The following is a 24,927-nucleotide window of genomic DNA, read 5'->3' as shown; positions in this document are numbered from 1 at the left end:
GGCTTTTTTTGTGTGTATTTTATCCTCTACAGTTTTTTTTTTTTTTTTTTTTTTTTTGAAATGATGATATGTATGGTATGATTCCTCTATGTAAAAAGTTTCTGTTTCAATATTGTCTAATAAACCAATCAATCAATAATCTATTTATTGTATATGTGATTGTATATGTCCAGTTTATTTCTTGTATAAATTATAGGGATGTATAAATCCAAACACATTATTATTTTGAGGATAAGCATGTGATATAGGTAAACCAGGTCTAGCTAGGTAACAGTTAGGTTAAACCAGTTTGGAAAAGTCCTGAGAGTCATACAAACAGAATAATCAAAGTCAGCATGTGTTAAATCACCTTCATATTTTAAAGTAACAAACATCATTAGGTCTTTTGCAATAGTGAGAAAATAACTTAATTAAGTTGCTGAAAATATGCCTTTATTATATTAAACTCAGTGTTATTGTCTTGGTGTGAACTGGTGAGACCAAGCCTGTGGGAGTAAAACCAGTTTGTAAAATCCCCAAATCTCCATGACAGTAATAAACACTGACAAGCATTATATATTTAGATCTGTGATATTTCATACTTCCTCAAACAATAGTGACCTGTTGTCAGCACAAATGTTGGATGTTGAAACCAAAGTTCCCTAATCGTGTAAAATTAACTCTCATTTTGGTTTGACTTGTCTGCAAGTTTAGGGTACGATTGGACCCTAATCTAAAGTGTGACCAGAAAGCATAACTTTAAGCTTTAAAACTATTATAAACTTCAAACTTATCACACTTTCTGGTCAGGCTTTCTCAAGCCAGCTTTATTGTTTGTCTAAATTAAATGGATAAAGCATATCCAGTTAATACTGTTAACTGTACGGCACTGTCTGTTTGGCCGGAGTCAAAATAGTAACCAGCATTAGTTGTTATTTCAAGGTTCTGTTGTTACTTGACCTAACCCATTACATTTACTTCTATTTATGTAAACTAATTTGTCAGGTTAATATATGAGATGTTTGTACGTCTTGTAATCAAATAAAGAAGCAAGCACAGACACAAGTGTGTATTTTCTCTCCTCTCTTTACTACTCTTCTGTCTTTTCCTTCCCTCCACTGCCATCTAGTGGCTACACAATAACTCTGCAATCTAAAGTGTGACCAGAAAGCCTAATGTATGTCCATGTATGACCACCAGGTGTTCTGTCTATCTATCTATCTATCTATCTAATTACAGTTTTTCTCGATTGTTTATGTTTACACACATTTTCTGGTACTTGAGACACAATGACCACAACATGTAACTCATTCACCAACCCCCTGAACCAATTCTGCTAAACTACAAGCACAATTCCTGCTTTACACTCAAACTGCAGTTCTAAAACACACTTTTTTTCAAAACACTACACACAATCCTCTGCTTTTGGCACAATTTTCATGCAGAAAATCTCTTGTTTTCACAAGGAACACACTGCCATTCAAATATGCACACTGACTCATCACATGGGCAAACACCTGTCACACAGTTTTACAATTAGCAATCAGAGCTTTAGCATAAAAGAGCAACAGGTGAGCTCTGGAGCAATGGATGCCAACATTGGTTTTATTGATTTTTTTCTTTTTTACTGTAACTGTATACAGTCAATTCTTCTGTTGTTTTGTATGTAGACCAATGTACAACTTTGTGTTGGTTGGGATGTACACTGTGTACATTGTTTTTTGTGGGAAAAATAAAATATATCTGTTACCGTGTATTTGTGTGTTCTGAGTATAAAAACAATATTCTCAAATATTTTACAACACACTTATGTATGTAGTGTCTGTAGTAAGTGTAACACTGAACAAAAAAAGGCCTAAATCGTTATGATGAATGGAGAAGAAGTGTTTTCCATTCATCATAGTGTTTTACATTGAGCACATCAGTGTTCAACTGGTTCTTATAAATGTCTATTCATGGTTTGTGTGTGTCATTTGAAAACAAAATACCATTTTGAGAAGAAATAACATTGTTTTGAATGTAAAGTTTCATTTTGCAGGAAAATTGAGGGGTTTTGCCCATTGTGTGTGTTTTTTTGGATTTGTGTGTAGAGTTCTGAGAATATGAGGCATGCTTTCAGAAAATGTGTGTAAACAATCGAGAAAAACTGTATAACTTTAAGCTTTAAAACTACTATAAACTTCAAACTTATCACACTCTCTGGTCAGGCTTTCTCAAGCCAGCTTTATTGTCTCAATTAACTTTTATTTAGTTCAGTATTGTAAAGGTTTTTTTTTTTTTATATCCTCTCAAAAACCCCAGTACACTGTGTGATGCTGGCTGGTACTGTTTCATTATGGACATTGGCTTGAATTTGGCATTATACATGCTATTGTTTTTCACCTGCCTGTGTTTTTATGGAGAGATAACCTTACAATATATGCTACCTATCAGAATGTTCTTCTAATGCTATATTCTCATAGTTATAACTTCTAAGGTCTATCCATCCATTTTCCAAAACCGTTGGAGGGTCATAGATTCAAAGTGTTGATTGTTTGATTGTAATCAGTAACTTCAACTATTCAGTGTATAAGTTGCTGATCCTGACTGGAATCATGTACACATCCTTACATGTACATTTCAGAATATGGCTTTACATTATCTGTCTGTTAATATTTTAAAAGCAAGAAACTTGGATCAGAAAATATATATGTAATTTCTTGAAGAAAATGTAACAATACAAGAACATTCTACAATAATTATGATGTGTTCAGATAACTGTAGGCTATTAATTGTTTAGAGAGCATTAAATGCAACTGTGTAGTCTATTCAACTCTCAAATCTGACAGAAAGTTGTCTTGCCATGTCTTCATTGACTAATGGATAAATGCCGCGTTCCAGGCAACCTGTAACCCGTGTTTTTCCAACCTTATACCCGTGAAAGTGCACTGGAACGGCAGTCAAACCCGTGACTTCCCACCCGTGAACTCGTACTAGACCGATGTACTCCCAGTTACGAGTTGGAAAAACACGGGTTACAGGTTGCCTGGAACGCGGCAAAAGCATATACAGTTAATACGCAGTAGTAGCTATATAAGGTACCTTGTGTCAAAAATGATTTATGACCCTTGATTTATGACTTTTATGACATGCGTTTATGACCGGATGTTTGTACACATGGGGGTTTTATGACCACCTGTTTGTTGACCTTTGACTGTGTGTGTGTTTCCGGAATTTTTATGGTTGTGTGTTTATGATTGTAATCTGGTTGGTGTGAGAGGAATGTTTTTTCAGGAGGGGTGTTTTTATTATGGATAATATTCACAGAAGTCCGAAATTATGAATATGAAGAGATCTGTCATGGATTTGTTTTTCAGAGGTGTTTTGACTGTAAACTGCTTGGTGTTACAATGAAGTGAATAGTTTTTTTTTGTTGTTTTTTTTTTTTCAGGGATGTTTTTTTTTTATTGGTGACGGATAATTTCCACAGATTGGTGAAATGGAAGTGAATGTTTTTGCAGGGATGTTTTTATTAGGCCTATTGGTGGATAATGTTCACAGAATGGTGAAATTATGAACATGAAGAAATCTGTCATGGATTTGTTTTTCAGATGACGATGCAGCTTCCATAATGTCTGTGGGGAGAATAAAAACAGGTGAATGAAATTAAGAAATAGCATAGATAAATTAAAAAGCAGATACAATAACAGATATGTGAAATAAGGTGACATCTATTTAACTATTTATAAAAGTAAGTTTTAACCTTTCAAACACCACATTATATGAGTTAAGAATACAAATGTCTATGTCAGAGTGAATTGTTTTCAGATTACACAGTCACGTGCATAAATAAAACAATTTAGATTATATGAAACAAGATGTTAAATGATCAAGTATAAGTATTTTAATCTAATACACAACAAAACACTGACTTATTGCACTGACTGACTGCATAGATAAAACATAAAATAGTGAATAATAGTTCATATTGAAATGTTAAATGATCATGTATAAGTATTTTAATAGTGAATAATAGTTCATATTATTTGAAATGTTAAATGATCAAGTATGAGTATTTTAATCTAATACACAACAAAGCCTTACATAGATAAAACATAAAATAGGTTGTTTTGTTTGAAATAAGACGTTAAATTATCAAGTGTTTTAAGGTTTAAAGGTGTTGACGTTAACTTACCATCGGTGAAATTAGGAGGTCTTTTTGTCTCTGGTTAAAATATATCATATATCCTTGAATTTAGAATCCTTGAGCAGAAGAGATGTTTGCTCTCCGTTTGCTAAATTGAAAATGAAGATTGGTTCCATCATGGCAGGGGCACAGGCCCTCCCCTTCCTCTATGCGTAGTTGCTATGTATTAACATATAAAAGTCAGGGGTCAAAACAAAAGAGCCAGGAAGTTACATGTTATATAGCCTACTCTTATCCAGTGATTGTGCTGATAAGCTAAATCGTCCTCTTCCTGGGTGAGCTGTCCCCCAGCCTGTTGGTCTAGGAGAACGTGTGAATAAAAGATAAAACCGCAAATGACACCTCAATTCTGACACCTTTTGAAGATCAGATTTCTTTTTCTAACATTTAAACTTAAACACATTATAGAACACCCTTTGACTTTATGAATACACAAAAATGACAGCTTAATGATTTTTATATTTTGTGCATTTATTTAAAGACCGCATGTAGGCCTACCATTGTGACGCTTGTGTTACCTTACTTCTTTGGCAATATTAAAGGTTTTTATGAAATATTATTTCTATTTTTCAGTACATGTAGTCAGAGTTATAGAAAATAATAATAGTGCAACAAATAAGGTGATTATGTCTTATTTATTTTAATCAGGTTTGTTAAAAGTATGCATGAATGATGTTAGTTCATCTGCGCTACCATGTATTTGCTATAACAATGGAAATATTTGAAAAACCTGTTAAACTCAAGTAACGATGCAATCCTTTAAATCTCAACTTTGAGTGCATCAGAATTAAATGGATGTAAAATTATTATCATGTGACATTTTATTTAACGTGATAGAAAAGACAGTGACACCAATGACACACATAAGACCAAAGATCATTATTCTTCAACCATAATTAGGTAGATGAGACTTAATTGTTACATTTGGCATACAATCTAAATGAATAGCTTCGAATAAAGTTTATCTATAAATGGGGGTCACCGGTGTCACTGGGGTTCTCCCATAAGAAAAGAGACACCGACTGTAACACCAGTGATAATTTTCATGAAAAAAAACACATCTGATCAGTCATGGTATACTAACTAAATGAAGTTGTTTATTCCATAAGTATTCTAGTTTATTTTTATTTTTATTTTTACATCCCCCTAACAGTAAAGTGGGTCATACCAGTGAGTTCAACTAAAGCTTCATATGAAATCATGAGATAAATGAGAAGATTTTTGATAACTGAAAAGAGGCCATGGGTCTTTCTTCATAGATATTCATGAATTTGGAAGAAGGAAGTCGAGTGATGTCATCAGTATGATTTTTATTTTAAAATATTAGATTTTGTTGAACGGTAACGCCAGTGACACAACTCCAGGGGACCACTACTTTCAAATATTAAAAATCAAATATTGCCACATAGATGGCTCAAGACGACCTAATTGGTCAAATAACATACTGTTTTATTTTAAAATGTAAAGAAATTGTAACCCTAAAGTGTTTTTCAAGTGTGATATTTCTGTAAAGGCTAGGGACAGAAAATGGACGTTGCCTTAAAATCACCCAGAAATGATTTTGCATAAATTTTACCCGAGCTATACAATTTTAAAGCAAAGACTGTGTTTAGTCATCTTAAATCTTATTTATCCAAAGATATTCAAACAGTATTTTGTCCACCGACACACACCAGCATGATGTATTTGTGGCGTGCGTATGTATCTGTATATGCGTGCGTGTATGAAAAAGTATCCTAAATGAAAACCGTGCAACCCAGTGTCACAAAAGGACTTGTAGGCTATATATGCATTATAATTAGATTTTCCACTTTAAAGTGTTAGTTTCTTTGTTCATGATTTTTTATTTTTATTTTTTTTCTAAATAAAAATCTGTACATTTATACACGTTTATATTATTTTTGTCTATTTAAATTTTATTTACAAACTCACCACACACACACACACACACACACACTAATGGCCATTAGCTGTAATTTATTCAAAGCCATCTTTTTCTGAAAAGATGACACCTTACACTTGAAGAGTGCACATTGTTTTAGAATTTTGCAGTCAAAAACAAATTATGTGAAAATCACCAATTGTAGCTTCAGATTCTAAAGGGTTTATTCACTGTTCTCAAACCAAGCTCATGCTCCACTCGACGCAATGGTGGTAACCCCCAAAATACCAGAAACTTTTCTAAACTATAGCAAAACAAAACATTAAACATTACTAAATCTCCCACTTAACATTAATCTGGTTCAAAACAATTTTAGCATTTACTCTCCCCTTTAAGTTTCATGGCAAAGCATGCTGGGGAATAGAGATCCCAGCCCCGTTTCAGTTAAATTTAAGTTTGTCTAATTAAAAGAAACAAGTTCATAGAACTCAAAACAATTAAACAATTCAATATAATTAAAATGTGTAAGTTTTGTGAACTCAAAAGAAAAGAAAATTCATTAATACTCATAAAAGTTCATTTGATTGAACTAATTTGTATAATTTAAGCTGGCCCTACTCAACCAATTCATTATTTTGAGCATTAGGGTTTACAGAAAATCAGCACACATAAGCCTCTGTGGTCCATGATGTAGCATAAGTAAAGTTGTCTTGAGTGGATATGTAATACTCGTCTTGAGGTCTTCAGAAGTCATAACTTCAGGGGTCAGTGGGGATCCCCGAGAATATTTAATTTCCCTTAAAACCAAAGATTAAGCTAAAAGAATATAGTTTCCAGTGTTCCCTACCAAAATCAAATAGTGTATGCAATTTGTATTACACATTTTTTGTTGTGTTCTGACACAATGTCATTAATTGGTACTTTTTCTTTTATAAAATTTACTTTTCTTACGTCTACAAAGTATCAATTTCAATTCATTTTCCAAGCAAGTATAAAGTAAAAATATGATAAATATGCCTGACGCAATGTTTTAAGAATTAGCTGTTGCAATACTCCACACAGTTCCTCACACAATGACACCATTAAGGACGGTCAACGACTCATGTCGGTGAAAACACAGCGTGTGTAAGGTAGTTTTCCAAATACCCCCCCCCCCCCCCCCCCCCCCCCCGTATGTTTTGTATTACACTTTTCAAAGGATAATCTAGCTTTAAAGTTAGAATAAAAAAGTTAAAATCAATCATAGCTTCATACCTGGTGTGTTCTGACACAAAGCCATTAACTGGTTATTTTTGTGTTATAAATGTAGCCTACTTATCTTATTTCTGCAAATTTCAACCGGATAAATATAGAGTTAACACACGATGAGACAAGTGAATAATGCTTTTATTTATTATTTTTTTATGAACAAATACAGCATAAGAAAATTACAAAAATTACAAAAATGTAACTGCGATATTCTTTTAGGTCTGTCTACGAAGCGGTCACAAGACACATAATAGGCCCAACATGAAAAGTGAGTCTTGATGTTTTTCTGATACACATACGACTGTTACATTTAAAACAAATCCCTCAATTAAGTTACGCATTACGAGTCAAGGTGTCGCAGACACACAATTTGTCATGTTTGTCTTCACAATGTGTGTTTCTTTAAGAAAAACAGTCTTTGTCCCTCATCAGTTTAACATATCTTAATTTTTCACGATTATAAATATTGATTAGCATCAGCTCACAGCTCAATTGTTACCAAATGCTAATGAAGAGATAATCTACACAGAATGTCACTGTCACATTAGTTTGCTATTACCAGTGATAATGGCTCTGGTAATGTCACATGACTGTGAGTACACATATAAACCACAAAGTTTTGACTATGAAGCAAAAAACAAAAACAGTAATTAGTTGTAGCAATATGGAGATTGAGTTATATGTTTCTTTGATTTTGTTCTCATTTTTCTAAAACAGACTGTTTTAAACTGTTTACCACGGTTTCATTCTTAACATCACCATTCTTATTGTAATGCCGGGTGTTATTGTAATGTTTTGGGTAGTGTTTTCTTTACACTTTCCCCTGGATATCTGTTTCCTATGTAATGTTAGTGAACTCGAGGTCTTCTCGTCTTCTATTTGTTCATATACAACAGTATTCACATGAATTTGCTTGATTTAATAACTTCCAATGCTGTGTATTATATCCATATATGTGTTACATAACGCCAACATGTATTGAAAAGCCCATTGTGTTACAGCAAAACCACTATTTGTAGAATGATATTGTAATGTATCAAGTTGCTGCCTCTGTTTTTCTGTTTATCTCAGTGTTTCTGGCTATATGTTTATTTGTTTGTTTAACCGTGATTCAATTTTCACACCTCAAATCTTACAGACGTAATGTTTATTCAGAATTTAGACTACTGGTTAAAAGTCGACGTGTAGGGTTATATACAATCGGTACATTGTGTTTCAATTTCACTATAGCTACAATTTAATAAACACTTCAGGCGCTGAACTTTAACATTTTAATCTTTGGTAAAAGTTCAATTAAAGTCTGCACAAAAAGAAATTCCATCCTATCTGTCCATTCTAAATGTATGTTATGGATCTATTGCGAACAATTCACCCGTGCATATGTCTTCTTGACCGTGTAATGTTTAATCAAAATTTTGTTGGAAAATATGGTAGATTTACTTCTGTTGCAACAGGCTCAACAGGGTTATGTGGCATTTAATTAACATTGTTTATTTCGGTATATATATATATAAAAACAAGTTATATTAGCAAAACAAATGATGTATTAAATCCCAGCGCTCTCTTTAAGGAGTGCCTTAATAATGTTTAAACTAATCCAAGTGAACCAAAACAACACTTGACTGTATTAGAATCATGAACTATTTCAGCACCATTGCATCTATTTATTTCTCTAACACAAAGTCTTTCAACCAAGCTGGTTGTTTAAGAACTCTCACACTTCTTCTAGGACTTGTTTGCTGTTCCTTTACATGAGCATGAGACTGTAAGCTTGCTTTCCTTTCTGGTGTTTTTCCCAAACTTATCAACACCTCATTTGGAACTCTAGTGAGACGAGACGCATTCCATTTCTTCCCATCTTCCAAAAGGAAGGTATTTGGACCAACTCTCCTTCTCACCAGACATGGAGCAGTGTACCTTGTTGAGCCTTTGTGAACATGCTCTGGTTTCTTAATACGCACCCAGTCCTTTTCCTTGAATTTGCTACATTGTTACATTCCTTCAGAAAGTCAGCAAAAGCAGTAGATGTTAGTTGTGGACCATTATCAGACACTAAGCAGTGTGGATTACCTTCTCTACTGAAGATGGTGTCCAGGAAGGTTATAATGACATCTGTTGTCACTTGTGATGCAAAAGCTACTTCTGGCCACTTACTGTAGTAGTCTACCAGTGTTATGGAATAGCGGCAATCCCATGTAGCAAACTCAAATGGTCCCACAATATCGATGGCTACCTTTTCCCATGGACCGTTAGGTAGTTCCACAGGTATGAGTGGTGCAGGTCCCGGCTTGGCTGTTTTGTCGTTCAGCTGACATGTCAAACATGAAGCAATCAGAGTTTCTACACTTCTGTCCATTTTCGGCCACCAGTAGAGCTCGCAAAGTCTTTGTTTTGTCCGTACAAATGCCTTGGTGTCCTTCGTGAGCTAAATTCACAAGTCTTGTATGCAGCGACAATGGAACAGTGATCTCCTCGCATAATGAGCGGACCCTCCACAGAAAGCTCATGTCTGATGTGAAAGTAAGCTTCTAGTTCTTGTTTCACTGACTTCTTGTTTTTAGGCCAGCCATTCTTGATCTGTGCACGAAGTTGGGCTAACTGGGGGCAGCTCTCCGATGCAGAAGAGAACTCAGAGACTGACAAAACAAGTAAGTGAGAAACAGTGGTGACCATTTCTGGTTCATCTGTTGGTTCACTCATCTCAGGTAAGGGGAGTTGAGAAAGACAGTCTGCTGTTGTGTTGTATCTCCCAGAGCGGAATGCAACATCATAGGAATAGCATCACAGACGGGCTGACCACCTAGCAATTCGCATGCCAGCTCTACCTGTGCCTTTTGATGTAAGAAGCATTGTAAGGGCTTGGTGGTCAGTACGCAAAACGAAATGTCTACCCCAGAGATACGTCCTCCATTTTTCAATGCTCTACACACAAGCCAGTGCTTCCCTCTCCACAGTCGAGTACTTTCTTTCGGCTGACGAAAGAGTTCAGGAGGCAAATGCCACTATGCGCTCGTACCATCAGCATGTAGCTAAGCAAGGACTCCTCCCACACCGTAATCAGAAGCATCATTACTCACGAAAGTTGGCAATCGGGGATCGAATAGAGCTATAATGGGGCTATAGGAGTGTCTTCAGGGTGGCAAAACTTTGATTAGCCTTATAAGTCCAGAGAAAGTTCATGTCAGTGGAGGTTCTCAAAAATCCATGCAGGGGTTCAACCACTGTTGCATAATCAGGTAGAAATTTACTAAACCAAGACGTAAGGCCCATGGAATGAGCGAAATGAGGCTGTGTCATGGGGAGAAGGTGCATGCACGAGAGCAGCTACATTATCAGGGTCTGGATGTAACCCCTCTTTAGAAATTGTGTGCCAAAATTTTAAGGTTTGCAGCTTAAATTTACATTTCTGCATATTTAGTTTCAGATCAGCCTTGTTCAGACAGTACGGCTTTTAAGCGAGTGTCATGGATGTCCTGTTTCACCGTAAACAAATAGGTCATCCAAGTAGGATTGAACACCTGGCAATCCGTGCAGTATAGCTGTCATCATCTTCTGGAAACCAGGCGCAGCTGAAGCCAGTCCATACGGAACACGTTTATAACGGAACAGTCCGTCCTGGGTAATAAATGCCATTAAATCTCGACTTTCAGGATGCAATGGAACCTGGTGATATGCTGAGGCCAGGTCTATGGTTGAGAACACTGTCGCATCACGCAGTTCTGCCAACAGTTCCTCTATATGGGGCAATGGGTGGCTATCTACAACTATAGCCTTATTAGGCTCCCTTAAATCAATGCACATGCGAATTCCACCTCCTTTTTTGTGTGGGGAGACCCATGGAGATGCATCCACCCGTTCAATTATGTCATGCTCCAACAGGTTTTTCAGTTCATCTGAAACTGCTTGTCTGACTGACAGTGGCAGTCTTCTCAATATTTGCTGAACAGGAATGAAACCTTCTTTCACATTCACTTTGTGTATGAATCCACTTGCACATCCTACAGTATGCACTGGCAGTATTCTCATTTGTAATCACAGTATCGCCTTCAATATGGCAGTAAAGTGCTTTCAGCAGATCCATTCCCAGCAAAGGTGAGCCTGACTTCACTATGTAGAACGTACCCGATGCTGTACTACCATCATGGAAGATGTCTGTAGAGAAACAGCCCAGCACTGGAATAATCTCTTTGGAATAAGAAACCAATTTTATTTGAGGGTAAAATTACCCTCCTTTTAATTGAGGGTGCATGAAGCAAAATGTTTACGGTAAATGCTCTCGGGCAGTATGGATACTGATGAGCCCGTGTCCACAATTAACTCCACTGGTTGACAATGTCCATCATTTGTTTTAATTTGCACTGAACAGAGAATTTTGTCTGTCACCGTCTTAGGATCATTCATGTATATTACAGTGAGCTCTGGTATAACAATCTCACGCACCTGTTTCTGTGATGATTGGCAAATTTTGGAAAAGTGCCCAATTTTTTCACATGAATTGCATACTGCTTTGATCGCTGGACATGAAGGTTTGTTAGCCATATGGTTGTTGGATCCGCAACTGTAACACGAACGCCGCTGTCTCGCGTTGGCAACTGACCGATCTGACGAAGGGGAAAGTACTGTCTTTCTGTCCCTTTGTTTTACATTCCAGTGACTCTGTATGGCCCGTACTTTAAGTATCTGAAAGTATCTTGGAGTTCTTTAATGCGGTCATCATTTGCACTGCTATTGAGACAGCTTTATTCAGCGTGAGGTTCAAGCAAAAGTCTGTCCCAAATGCGTGAATTAGCTGCTCGCTCCACGAGCTGGTCGCGTAGCATTTGTTCTTCCATTTCTCCGGAATCACATGCAACCGAAAGCTCCCGTAAAGCAGCCAGGAACTGATTAATAGTTTAATCAGTCCACTGTGTCCTTTGCCTAAATTTGTGTCTCTCTGCTACAAAATTAGCTGCAGGAACGAAATACCTTTTCAGTGCAGCGACAGCCGTAGTATAAGTATTGCCTGTGTCTGGTAAGGTATAAAACAGTCTTTGTCCTTCTGTGCCCAGGGCAAAAAAACACTGGAGCTGGAGAGATCCTGTGATGTGAGGTGGAGCTCTCATGGTCAAATGCAGTCAGTACCCAGATAGCATGTAACCATTGAAACAATGTTGAGTCAGTGTTGATGCGTCAACGCTGATTACATTGAAATAACGTTAGAAAGTGATGTTGTTTTACCATCACTCTTGCACCCTCAGTTAATATTGAAATAATGTTCAGATTTCAACCACAAATCAATAGTGTTAATATTGCTTCAACATTAAAAAGTGATGTTGTTTCAACATAACTTTTGCACCCTCAGTTAATATTGAAATAATGTTCAGATTTCAATCACAAATCAATGGTGTTAATATTGCTTCAACATTACAAAGTGATGTGTTTTCAATGTCACTTTTGCACCCTCAGTTAATGCTGAAGCAATGTTGAGATTTCAACCAAAAATCAACGGTAATAGTATTGATTCAACATTACAAAGTGATTTTTTATCAACATCACTTTTGCACCCTCAGTTAATGTTGAATCAACATTACACTATGATTGATTCTACATCACCAATGCTGAATCAACACTGAAATTAACTAAAATAAATCGATGGTAATATTGTTGAATCAACGTTACACTATGATGTTGAATCTACATCACTGCTGTTGAATCAACACTGAAATTAACTTAAATAAATCAATGGTAATTGTTGAATCAATGTTACACTATGATGTTGAATCTACATCACTGCTGTTGAATCAACACTGAAATTAACTTAAATAAATCAATGGTAATTGTTGAATCAATGTTACACTATGATGTTGAATCTACATCACTGCTGTTGAATCAACTCTGAAATTAACTAAAATAAATCGATGGTAATATTGTCGAATCAATGTTACACTATGATGTTGAATCTACATCACTACTGTTGAATCAACACTGAAATTAACAGAAATAATCTTTGGTAATATGGTTTGATCAATGTTACACTATGATGTTGAATCTACATCACTGCTGTTGAATCAACACTGAAATTAACAGAAATAATCTTTGGTAATATGGTTTGATCAATGTTACAATGTGATGTTGATTCTAAATACATTTTGTTGAAACACTGAAAATACAACTGAAAAGGAATGTCAACCAATGTTGCCATCTGATGTAATAAGTTAATGTTGAAACAACATTAATATTTAAACTACACTTCAATGATGCGTCAACAAATTCCTGACCAAAAATTTGGCAAAAACCTTTTAAAATATAAATGACACATTTCCAGCAGTTGAGTTAATTTATTTTATTCAATCAATCAATGACAAAAATATATTAAAAGATCATTCTTTAAAAAAGAAAGGGGGAGAAATAGGACAAAAGCATTTCAACCTTTAAAAATAAAATTGGCTTCAGAAGTCTGATGTCATAACTACAGGTGGTCCAACGGTTCAGGTTTTTAAAAATCTGTCATACATCAGACTAGTGATGTTACATATGACACTGAAGCTTCGATGCGCGTATCACATAAGCGACACAATTTGTAGTGAAGCCCCGTATCGAGGCGTGTATTGGTTTGCTAAAGTCACGTGATCGATGACAAACGATGCCTCACTTTCTGTCTAGTCACGTGCGCGTTTCGCTTTGGTTGTCAGAAGGCTCGAACTTCAGATCGTATTTAACGAGTCATTGTTGCCTCAGTCGGTCTGGTTGATATTTACAATTATTGACATTTAATAACAGATGATCCTATCAGACAATGTCCTTATTCATTTTGTGTGTGTGTGTGTGTGTGTGTGTGTAGAGAGAGAGAGAGAGAGAGAGAGAGAGAGAGAGAGAGAGAGAGAGAGAGAGAGAGAGAGAGAGAGAGAGAGTAGGCCTACATTAAATCTTATTGAATCATATAAGCTACTATATTTTATTGTCACACTTTAATGGGAAAATGAATTTATTTAATGAACAAATCAAACACAAACATGTAAGGCTTTTATTTGTACACATAACATTGAAACTATGGAGTGTGTTGTGGTTGCTTCATCTGCCAGAGCTTCTAACACAGGCTTCTGGCTGCTTTATTTTAAATAACCACCAGATGGCGCTGTTCTCAGCGCTGTTCTCGACACTCTCGAAGCTTTGAATCTTTTCCCGGAACAGTCAGGGGAAAGCCTCAGTGATTCATGAGGCTTCATTTCCCCATCCCTACATCAGACTACTGCCTCTTTTCCTCTGGGTTCTCTGAAATCTGAAAAAGAAAGCATGATGTTACTTGAGAACAAGTCAATTCAGTTGCCACATTCAAGAATGTTAATATACTAAACACAATACGATTCGCTTTTTAAAAAAAGTTGCTGAACACAAAATATTCTAACTATGATTAAAGTATCGTTAAATTCTGATTATTTCATTTATTTTTTTTAAATCTATTAATGCTTCAATATAAAAAAAATCACTACGGCAGGGGTGTCCGATTTTATCTCCAGCCCTAATTAAACACACCTGAAGCAGCAAATTAAGCTAATCAAGGTCATTGGGATCAATGGAAACTTCCAGGCAGGTGTTGGAGCTAAACTCATGACTTCATGAAGAGGAACAAACACCTATGGGCTATAGCCATTAACAACATCTCAGTTCAATTTCTGTGAAACTACATAGCATTCAAGTAACACGTTTATCTTGTAGAATAAAAGAACTTTGGTTTTAACAATGAAATTTCTTTAAAGGGATGGTTCAGACAACACAAAAGAAGATATTTTAAAGAATGTTGGTAACCAGAAAGTTGACGATGGCCATTGATTTCCATAGTAGAAAATAAATACCATGGAAGTCAATGGCTACCCTCAACTGTCTGGTTACCAACATTCTTCACTCTCTTCTTTTGTGTGCAGCAGAAGAAAGAAATTCATACAGGTTTGGAACAACTTGAGAATGAGTAAATGATGACAGAATTTTCATTTCGGGATGAACTATCCCTTTGAAGCTGCAGATTCACCTTATTTAGAACTTAATCTCTTCAAATATCACAAAATAAAATAGCCATGTCAGTCACTTTCTTAATAAACACAAGATGTTTTTTGTTATTGTGTTTCAGTGGAAATTTCTCAAATTTAATACAGATTCAGGAATATGAATGATTACCTGATTAAGCAGTGATAAGGCACAGGATATCATCAAGTCCCAGGTCAGGTGATTATGCTGTCGACAACAACTCGGTGTATAATCAATGTCAGCATTATCAGGAGGGGGTGCTTTCTATTTATTTATTGTCCATCTTCGTCGGCCTTCATTCCTACTAAAGGAGCAATGTGCTCTGCATGCAAACACTGATGGATGCAAGACATGGGCTATGTTTGCAGTGTAACTTTCTTGCTCATGTTCATGTCTTCTGCACTTCAAGAAATGTGTTAAATGACATTAGAACTTTATTCAGAAAATTCGTAATAAACTTTACTAAAGTAATGTGCATTTTTTAAGTATGTAGATGCACCATTGTTTGAAACTGTGCTAGAGAAGTCATGTAAGTATGTCAGGTGCTTCAACAAACCAGACTTCTGTATAGGATGCACCTATGTTTTCTCTCTAATGAGGAAGCATTACACTACTGAGAAGTGCACATGAGAAGTGCACATGCAAAACCAAAATGGGCGTTTACCAATCAGTGGCCAATTTCAAACTACAATAAATGTTTTTCAACCATTTTTCAACAGACTTGCTAAACCACCCCACCCCTAAACCAAGCCCCCACTGGATTAGAGCAAATCAGGTAAAGCGGTTGAAAATGCCCATTGTGGTTTGAAAACGCCCCACTGATAGACAAACACCCACTAGTGTTCTGCAGAGATACCTGCCTGTATGATCTTGTGCTCATCAACTACAAATCACTGTTAGTTCAATGTCACTGTCTCCACCCATGTGTGCTGTTGGCTTTCATCAAAATTTCAATGCTGATCCAACACACTTTAAACACTGAAATGTCAATCTCAACCAAAATTATGGTTTGGATCAAAACTCAACATTGTATTAATGTTCCCATGCTATCTGTGCGATTTATTTCAACACTTTACTTACTTGGAAAATTAATGTATGTTAGTAGATTTAGTAACAATAAATAAAATGCAAGTAAAAAGCATGCTAAAAACAGAAATACATTATATGCACCATTGTTTGAAACTCGGAGAGTTCATGCATGTCAAACACACAAGACTTCCGTATAGGATGCACCTTGTGTTTTCTCTCTAATAAGGAAGCATCAATTAACTACTGAGAAGCCCACATGCAAAACCAAAATGGGCGTATACCAATTAGTGCCAACTTTTAGTGCAAACTATAAGACTTGCTAAAATCATATGGGCCCACCCCTAAACCAAACCCCCAGTGTATTAGAACAAATGAGGTAACACCATTGAAAGTGCTCATAATGAACTGAAACACCCCACTGATTGGGAAACACCCAGTAGTGTTTTGCACAGATACATGCCTGCAAGATCTTGTGCTCATAAACTAAGACTCACTGTTAGTTCAATGTCACTGTCTTCAACCATGTGTGCTGTTCCCTTTCATCAACATTTCAATGCTGATCCAACACACTTTAAACATTGAAATTTTGATGTCAACCAAAATGATGGTTTGGATCAAAACTCAATATTGAATCAATGTTACTATGCTGTCTGGGTAAGGTGTTGATGCTCCTGGGAATTATTTTGGAGACCCTGGCCACGTTCTCCGAAAGTTCTGGCCAAACAAAACTTGAAGCTGACTCCCTACTGCACCAAATGCAAACGAAAAAGTTTTTGTTTCTGCTTGTCACATTCAACCAGTTATTTGAAGTCAGCGACTACGCCACTAAGGACTTGCAATCTTCCACATCAGTTACAGATTGTATTGATCTGATTGAAGGGCTCAAGGACAGCTACACACAATTCAGGAATGAAAATGATGCATTTGATAAAGTAATGGCACTGACAGATGAGCTGATGAATAAATATGAGATTGTGCGCTGCATATCAGTGGATCACGCAAGAGGAAGTTGCCGGCCAGGTTAGATGATACGCACGTTGATTATACTCTGGGCAAATCATCACCTGTACAGCAAAACTCGGACCTACAGAAATTATGGAATGACATACTGGACAAGCCGATGATGGAGCTGAACACTCGTTTCAAGCCCGACACATATGGCTTTATGAGAGCCGCTGCTGCCTGCTTGCCACTGTCAGACACTTTTGGTGACAAGGCTCTTATCCGGCCCACCTGCGCGCACTTTTCCATTCCCGTGGAAGAGGAGCACACTGTGTTTGTGCAGCAGCTTAAAAGAAAGGCAAAGGCCAACAAGACCACAAACGAGAAAAAAGAAACACTCGTAGAAGTGGTCGACGCATGCCCCCGTGATATTTTCCCCAACATGAACAGTCTCCTGCGGGCCCTCCTCACATTGCCCATGACGACATGTACTGTGGAGAGACTCTTTTCAGCTGTCAATCGGATAAAAACAGGCACCAGGGCAACAATGTTGACAGATAGACTGAACTCTTTGTCCCTGCTTTCATTTGAACGGAGAATGACTGATTCACTGGAATATCAAGACATTCTTACTGTGTTCAGCATGAAACCCCGCCGTCTCCTGCTGTAACAAGCCTTAATTCTGACAAGCAAGTTTGAATTTAATTGTGTGCATGTGTGATTATTTATCAGCTATCTCGGATTGTTATGCTGTTGTTTATATGGTTAGATATGTTATTCATTTAATTATTCTGAAGAAATAAGCTACAGGAGAAATCATTTTTGATTGTTTTCCTGCTGTTTGTGTTTAGCAGCTGTGTCAGATCCAATGCTGCTATTATTTCATGTCGATACAGTTCTTCTGTCATTCTGAATTTATAAGAAACAGTTACATAATTTTGGACAGTTCCCTGCCCGCCGTGCTGGGTAAATAAATGGACAGAGAAACAGACCCTCCAAAGATATAATTCCGTTTCAGTCTTTTTGTGTATTAAATGTTCAAAAGAGATAAATGAATTAGGCTTACTGCCAAGGTGTGTCTTTGTCCGCTTCAGCACTGATCTGAGGACAGCGATACAAGAGCCACACAGGTAGGCTCCTGAGTCGCTGTCCTCAGTGCCGCAGAAAAGCGCTAAAATGGAGATGAAGGGGAACCCGTTTTTTTGTTGTTGTTGTTGTTGTTGTTGTTGTTGCTTTTTTTAACTGGCCAATCCAGTTTTCTGGTGGCCCACCTACAAAATCCTGGTGCCGCTAGTGCACACAAGACTGCTCATCTACCATGACAGTCAAAGCTGCAAAGTAAGAGATGTCATATGGATTTTCTTGTGAATTAAAATGAGGCTGCGAGGGATAGACTTAGTCTTTACAATGGCCCACACTATAAAGATCCTAGATCATGTGTAATTTTCAAAAATCAGAACTTTCAAAACTGTTTTAATGGAGTTTTTGTATATTTAACTATAATTAATATAGTTAATATGGGGGGGGGGGGGGGGGGTTGTTTTGTCAGCTGAATAATGTTGTTAAACAGCAGTACAATCCATTGAACACACTACTTCTATCCATCACAGCCTCATTTTCAAATTTAATATAATGCTGTCCTGACTAAGGTCTATGGCAGTGAATACAAAAACACATGAACAATAAAAAAAAACTTTGATCACTGGATTAAATCCATTCCAGGTCCCAGAATACATTTTTACAGATCTCAGTTTGGCACAGACCCTACCAAATAGACATGAGGTGTGCAGGGGTGAGCATTTGGTTTTAAAACCACAAACAACTTGATGAAAAGGCAAAGGAAATAAATAATCCAAACTGCAAAATAACCCTTTTTATTTTTTTCATATGAGTTGGAACTTTACTTTTTTGCCAAGTAAGTAAAAATAATAATAATATATATAATAATAATTATATTTATATATTTTATTTGTATGTATGTATGTATGTATGTATGTATATATATATATATATATATATATATATATATATATATATATATATATATATATATATAGGGTGAATTCAGGTTGATTGGGACACTTTTTCCATTTTTCCAGTCATCTCAATGGCAAAAAGTGTCCTATTCACCATATATACTTTTACAGCATTTTTTAAACTGATTACGATAGTCTTTTCGTCCCTATATTGTGACGTGCATTGACTTAATTTTGTCCATTGGAAATTGATTGGATCATTGTTTGCTTTTAATGTGATCTCATGTGAGTGACAGGTTGTGCAGTCCTCAAAAACATTCCAAGGGGGAGGGGAAGTTATTTTGATTAAAGATTGAATGAATTGTGTGTATGGATCAATCATTTATGAAAAAAAAAAAAAACATACTGCAATATTCCATAAAATTTAGATTTTTATGGTGGCTTTAACGTGTTTGAGACAACAGCCTGTAATTTTTATTTATAACCTCTAGGTGACAGTATTATCCCAACAGTAAATATCACAATAATTAAATCTTGTGATCTTATGTGAAATATTAACAACCACAAGATGGCAGTCTAAACTCTTTAATCTGAGATACTAAGATATTCTCCAACATGTGGACCCCACCAGAAGCAGTCTAAATGGATGGATATATGGAATATTGCAGTCTAACAACTATTGAAGTAATTCTGTTTTTATAGATATATGGTATATGAATTAAAGGTTTGCTGTGTGAACGATTTACATAACATTGTAGAATCTCAGACTAAAACGTCCTGTTTTGTGGCACAATTGTTCATCAAAACAATACAAATTATTGTTGAAATAACAGTATTATGAAATGAAAATATGGGGAATTTTTTGGTTAGTTTGGCAAATCATCATTGTTTACTTGATGCCTTACCATTCCTGCTAAAGGCAACAGAGCCTGTTTCATTATATAACCGAATCATGTCAAACCAGTTTTGGAAAGTCCCCAGAGCTCCATGGCTGTCACGAACACAGCCAAACCTAAACCAAGTGTTTAGGGTTGTGATACTTCCTCATACAGAAGTCACATGGTTATAAGGAAGTTCATTAATCATGTGAAAGTGACATGTCATTGTGATGAAGATTTAACTTATTCTGTTTGTTATTCATAATATTTAGTCACAGCCCAGTGTTTTAACATTGATAATCAACAACTGCATTAAACACCTCCATTTTAATGTTTGATGGTCTTCAAAAAATTGTATAAATTAATCAGGCAATTTAAATGGTGAATTTTAATTTAATTTTAACTTCTTTTTAAGTGCTTTAATAATTTATATTTTGTCTGTGGTCTTGTGTATCTGGTTTGGCCCACTCATCAGAAAGTAAACACACGCTGACATTTCCCACAGAATGCTGACAATAAACTCCCTATGGTTTCACTTCAGATGCATGGCGTTTGACAAACAAAACCACAACCATGAACTGGTTATAGCATTTTCTTCCTAAACCACTTTCCAAAACCATCCAATTACAAGAGAGACATATAATTACATATTCAGTCTCTAGGCAGATTGAAATCTAAACATTCAATTCAATTCAATTATTTCTAAATAATATGTCACAATATAACAACAATATTACTGTCCACATTTTACTGAAAAGAAATGCCATTTGGGACTTATGTGGAGTTATTAAAAGCACTGTCAAACCAATAAAAAAATTATTACATTTAAATTCAAATTAAATTAAATTAAATAACAAAAAATAAAATAGAATAAAATCGTCAGCTTTAAGGGGAAAATAAAAAGTTCAACAGTTTTCAGTTCCTGTTTGATTGGTAGCATTGTTCATGTGAAACATCAGCCACAACCCAGTTTGAAGAAGTTTCTTCTGTGAATGATCTACCAGTGAGAGAAGGGAATTTAGATGTCATCAGTATCTAGGTAGATTTAAGTTGGTGAAGACTGGAAGCCTTTTTTAAAGACAAGACTCTTTGAAAGGGCCTTCATAGAAAAATATGTGTCTAATAGTGTCAAAACATATCTATAAATAGTGAAGATCTGTACCACTTCAAATCCATTACACAATCTATTAAACAATCTTTAATCTATTCAAATTTATGGCAGATTTGTAAAATGGATGAAATATGCTAAATAAAAAAGGGAACAGAGGCTGTTTAATAGGTAATTAAATCTTAAGTGTAAACAGACCACTGACCTAAATATAAAGACATTACAACAATCAGCAGCATCACAAAGTTAGTAATAAGTGGCTTTAGGCCCTTGATAGATTCAGTCTGAGTTTAACTGTTTCTGCTGCACATTTCAGCATGGATTGTTTTGTGATCTTGCCACAATATAATGGAGACTTTGCAAAGAGGCTGTTATTAAAGGGACTTACAGTACAATTATATTGGACATGACAGAAAACGTACAGTCTGTAAACACTAGGGCTGGGAGAAAAATGGTATCGCGATTTTTTTTTAAAAGATTTTAAAATCAATTTTTGTATATTACAGAATCGATATTAATTCAAATTAAATTGATTTATTTTTGTCTTTGCTTATAGACAAGGTTGACTGAAGTTGGCCACTTTCGTTCCAACAGAGGATGAAATGTGTCGTTATCTTTGAGTGTTAAGTGAAGAAACATCCTTTTCAAGTGTACGCGTAGAAGAGACGTGAGACTGAAAGCACTGAAAAGCCCTTGCGCTACTCATGTGCTGAGAGAGAGATAAGACTAGAGCTGCACGATTCATCTTTAAAAGACTGTGATCTCGATTCAAACACCCACGCGATCTTCTTCAATTTCATCTGTCTATTAAACCTTTGTATCGTGATAGTATCGAATCGGGAGATAGGTGTATTGTCCCAGCCCTAGTAAACACCAGATCACATTTACATTATTTAAGACTTTATAGAAAGAAGAAAGAAAAAAACAGACTGTTTAAGGGCTGCAGAGTGGACAAAATGGAAATGAAAAATAAAATACTATTACTGTAAGTGGACCTCAAAATCTAAAACCAAAACTGCATTCAAGGTTGCAAGATATTTCCTCAATCCATTAATCCACCATCAGCACCCAGTAACATTACAAAAACACAAACCAGTAACAGCTCTTGAGGAACATCCAGTCTACAGCTCTTTAATCACTCAACAAAGTGTAGTGTCAAGTCTATCCTTAAACAAAAGTGACTACCACTGTGTACAATCTGGAAAAATGAGTAGATCTGTAGATCTCTAAATCTGTAGATCTGTATGGAGTAATATTTGCTGTGCATCAAAAAATCTAAACCACCAATTAATTCATTTTAAATGTTGCCACAGGTTATACTGGACACCAAAGAAGCATTTCCTCATTAAACTGCCCACTGCAGTTTTTGTCCTTTTGACAAACAGTTGTGCATGTGTCACGTCAGGTTTTTTTAATTTTATTTTTATGTTTCCATGTGAAGAATCTGGGCAATCTAAGTGGCCTTCTTCATATAAAACAAGTATAGAACAGTTGATCACAAATATTAATCCCTTAATAAAAGTTAAGCACAACTACAACACAGTTGTCATCGTTTACACACAACGACTCAAAAGTGTTCACACTTATTTCTAATGATGAGACCAAACCAACTGTATATAATACAAATCAGTTCAGAGAGTGCCAAAATTGACAAAATGTTGCACTGAATGTTGATTCCAACAATGGATGGAAACAATATAAGAGGGAGAGGAGGAAGAGTATGAGTTAGATATGGTGAACGAGGAAGAAGAGGAAGAGGACGAGAAAGAGCAAGGTGTGGATAATGTTGTCAAGGCTGGATCTGACTTTAGGGTTTTTCCCTTTGTCTGCAGAGATGACATTATCTGAGATGTGAACAAAGTCCTCAGGCCGAACCAACATGAAGACGTGATGCTGAAGCAGAATAAAATCTCTCTCATTGACCTTGATTTTGCAGTTGCACAACTCTTTAGAGTGACTATAACATGCTTTTATTACTGTGACCTTTTTGGCTTTTGCAGTTGGATCACTGTATTTTCACAGTATGCAAGTGCTGAATATACAGACATTCGATAGGCCAACTATACAATATCAGTACAATACTATACTTGCCGTATATACAGTATAAAATGTATTCACTTTACTACTGTAAGTTGTCATTACTATACTTTTTTACGTAATTGAAAAATTTGTTTACTTTGTTACAATATACTTTTTTCTGTAACTGCATGCTTTGGATTCTGTGTTCTCCATTTTTTGATGCAGTGTCTAATGAATGATCTGTAGTGTTTATAACATTGACTCGCTGTGTGTATGATCTGAAAGCATTGTTTGATTTTGAGCAAAGATAAAATGGTTTTGAGGCAATTGTTTGATTTTGCCAGAAGAGTCAGAGATTCTCTGAATGTGGTGTGAAAATTTGGTTTTGTGTTTAAGGTTTTGAGAAAGTGAGTGATGGTTTCAAGAAATCTGTTTAAGCAATTCAGAAAAACAATAATAAATAAACAAACAAACAAACAAATAAATAAATAAATGCCATCTGATCTTGGCCCATCATCATGACTAATAGTTTTGATGTGTGCTGTGATGTGTGACAAATAGTTTTAACATGATGAACACAGCAAAAGACAACAAATGTATACATTTGCACATTTGTATTCCTTAATGTACTTTACAGTTCTATACATCAAATAACAACAAAAAAAATACTCTGCCCCAGCATCCCGTCTTTGGTCTGGGACAGAGAATCTCATCAACATCACAGGCTATATTGGCCCTAGCCAGGCAGCAGGGGGTGAAATCCACTTGCATGCCTGATCCACCCCTGACATGCATCAACTGAAATATGTAGGCAAGCTTCTTCCATTTCACCATCTCTATGTCCAACAAAAATAGAGTGCACTTAGGGCGTGTCCAAAACCACTTTTGCTAGTTTAAAATGGTCGGCGCACCTGGCCCATGGTCTAAAAGGGTTGTCCCTATTCTCTTAATGATTAATGGGTGTGTATACTAATATCAATGTGTACTTGTAGTAAACGTGTACTATTTTAATACTGTTTGGGACTAATGCTGCGTTCCAGTCCAAAATTGTCATGCCCTTCACTCGCTAACTTCCCTCCGTCTCGTTCACTCGGATGTACGTCATTGCTTACGTTGCACGAGTGCCCACTACTGGCGGAAACTGCGGTGGGCTGAATTGGAACGTCCTTGATCACTTGGAATCAGCTGTGGAGTTGATTTATTTAAAAATGTTTTCCTTTAAGAATTTGTTTAATGCGGCATCCAAATGTTTATATGTGTGTTTGGGTTGTTTTAAATTAAAAAATATATATAATTAATATATAATAGAGTTGTCTGTTGTGGTGGCAGACTGTAGGTGTGTTCGACATCGGCTGCGGCTGGATGCAACCGATCGGCGAGAGTAGCCGCGTGCAGGCGGGGAGGAGCTGCAAACGGAGACGTGAAGTCGGACACTTTCTGGTTCCCGTAGTGACCACTCACGTGGTGTTTGCATACTTTACCACAGCTGCAGTGAAATGCAATATTTGCCAAATAATACACAGATGTTTCAGAGACATTTTCATTCAATAGCCTATGTACTGCTTCATACAGCGTCTGTTTGAACAAGAATAAAGTTCAACATAAGCAACTATCAATGAAGTAGAGTCTACGTTTTTTAAGCAGTTTTAATTTGATAAACATGACACAATATAGCATGA

Source organism: Rutilus rutilus (genome assembly GCF_951802725.1).
Source record: "Rutilus rutilus genome assembly, chromosome: 19".
In the NCBI taxonomy this organism is placed as follows: domain Eukaryota; kingdom Metazoa; phylum Chordata; class Actinopteri; order Cypriniformes; family Leuciscidae; genus Rutilus; species Rutilus rutilus.
Note: the sequence above shows the minus strand (reverse complement) of the source record.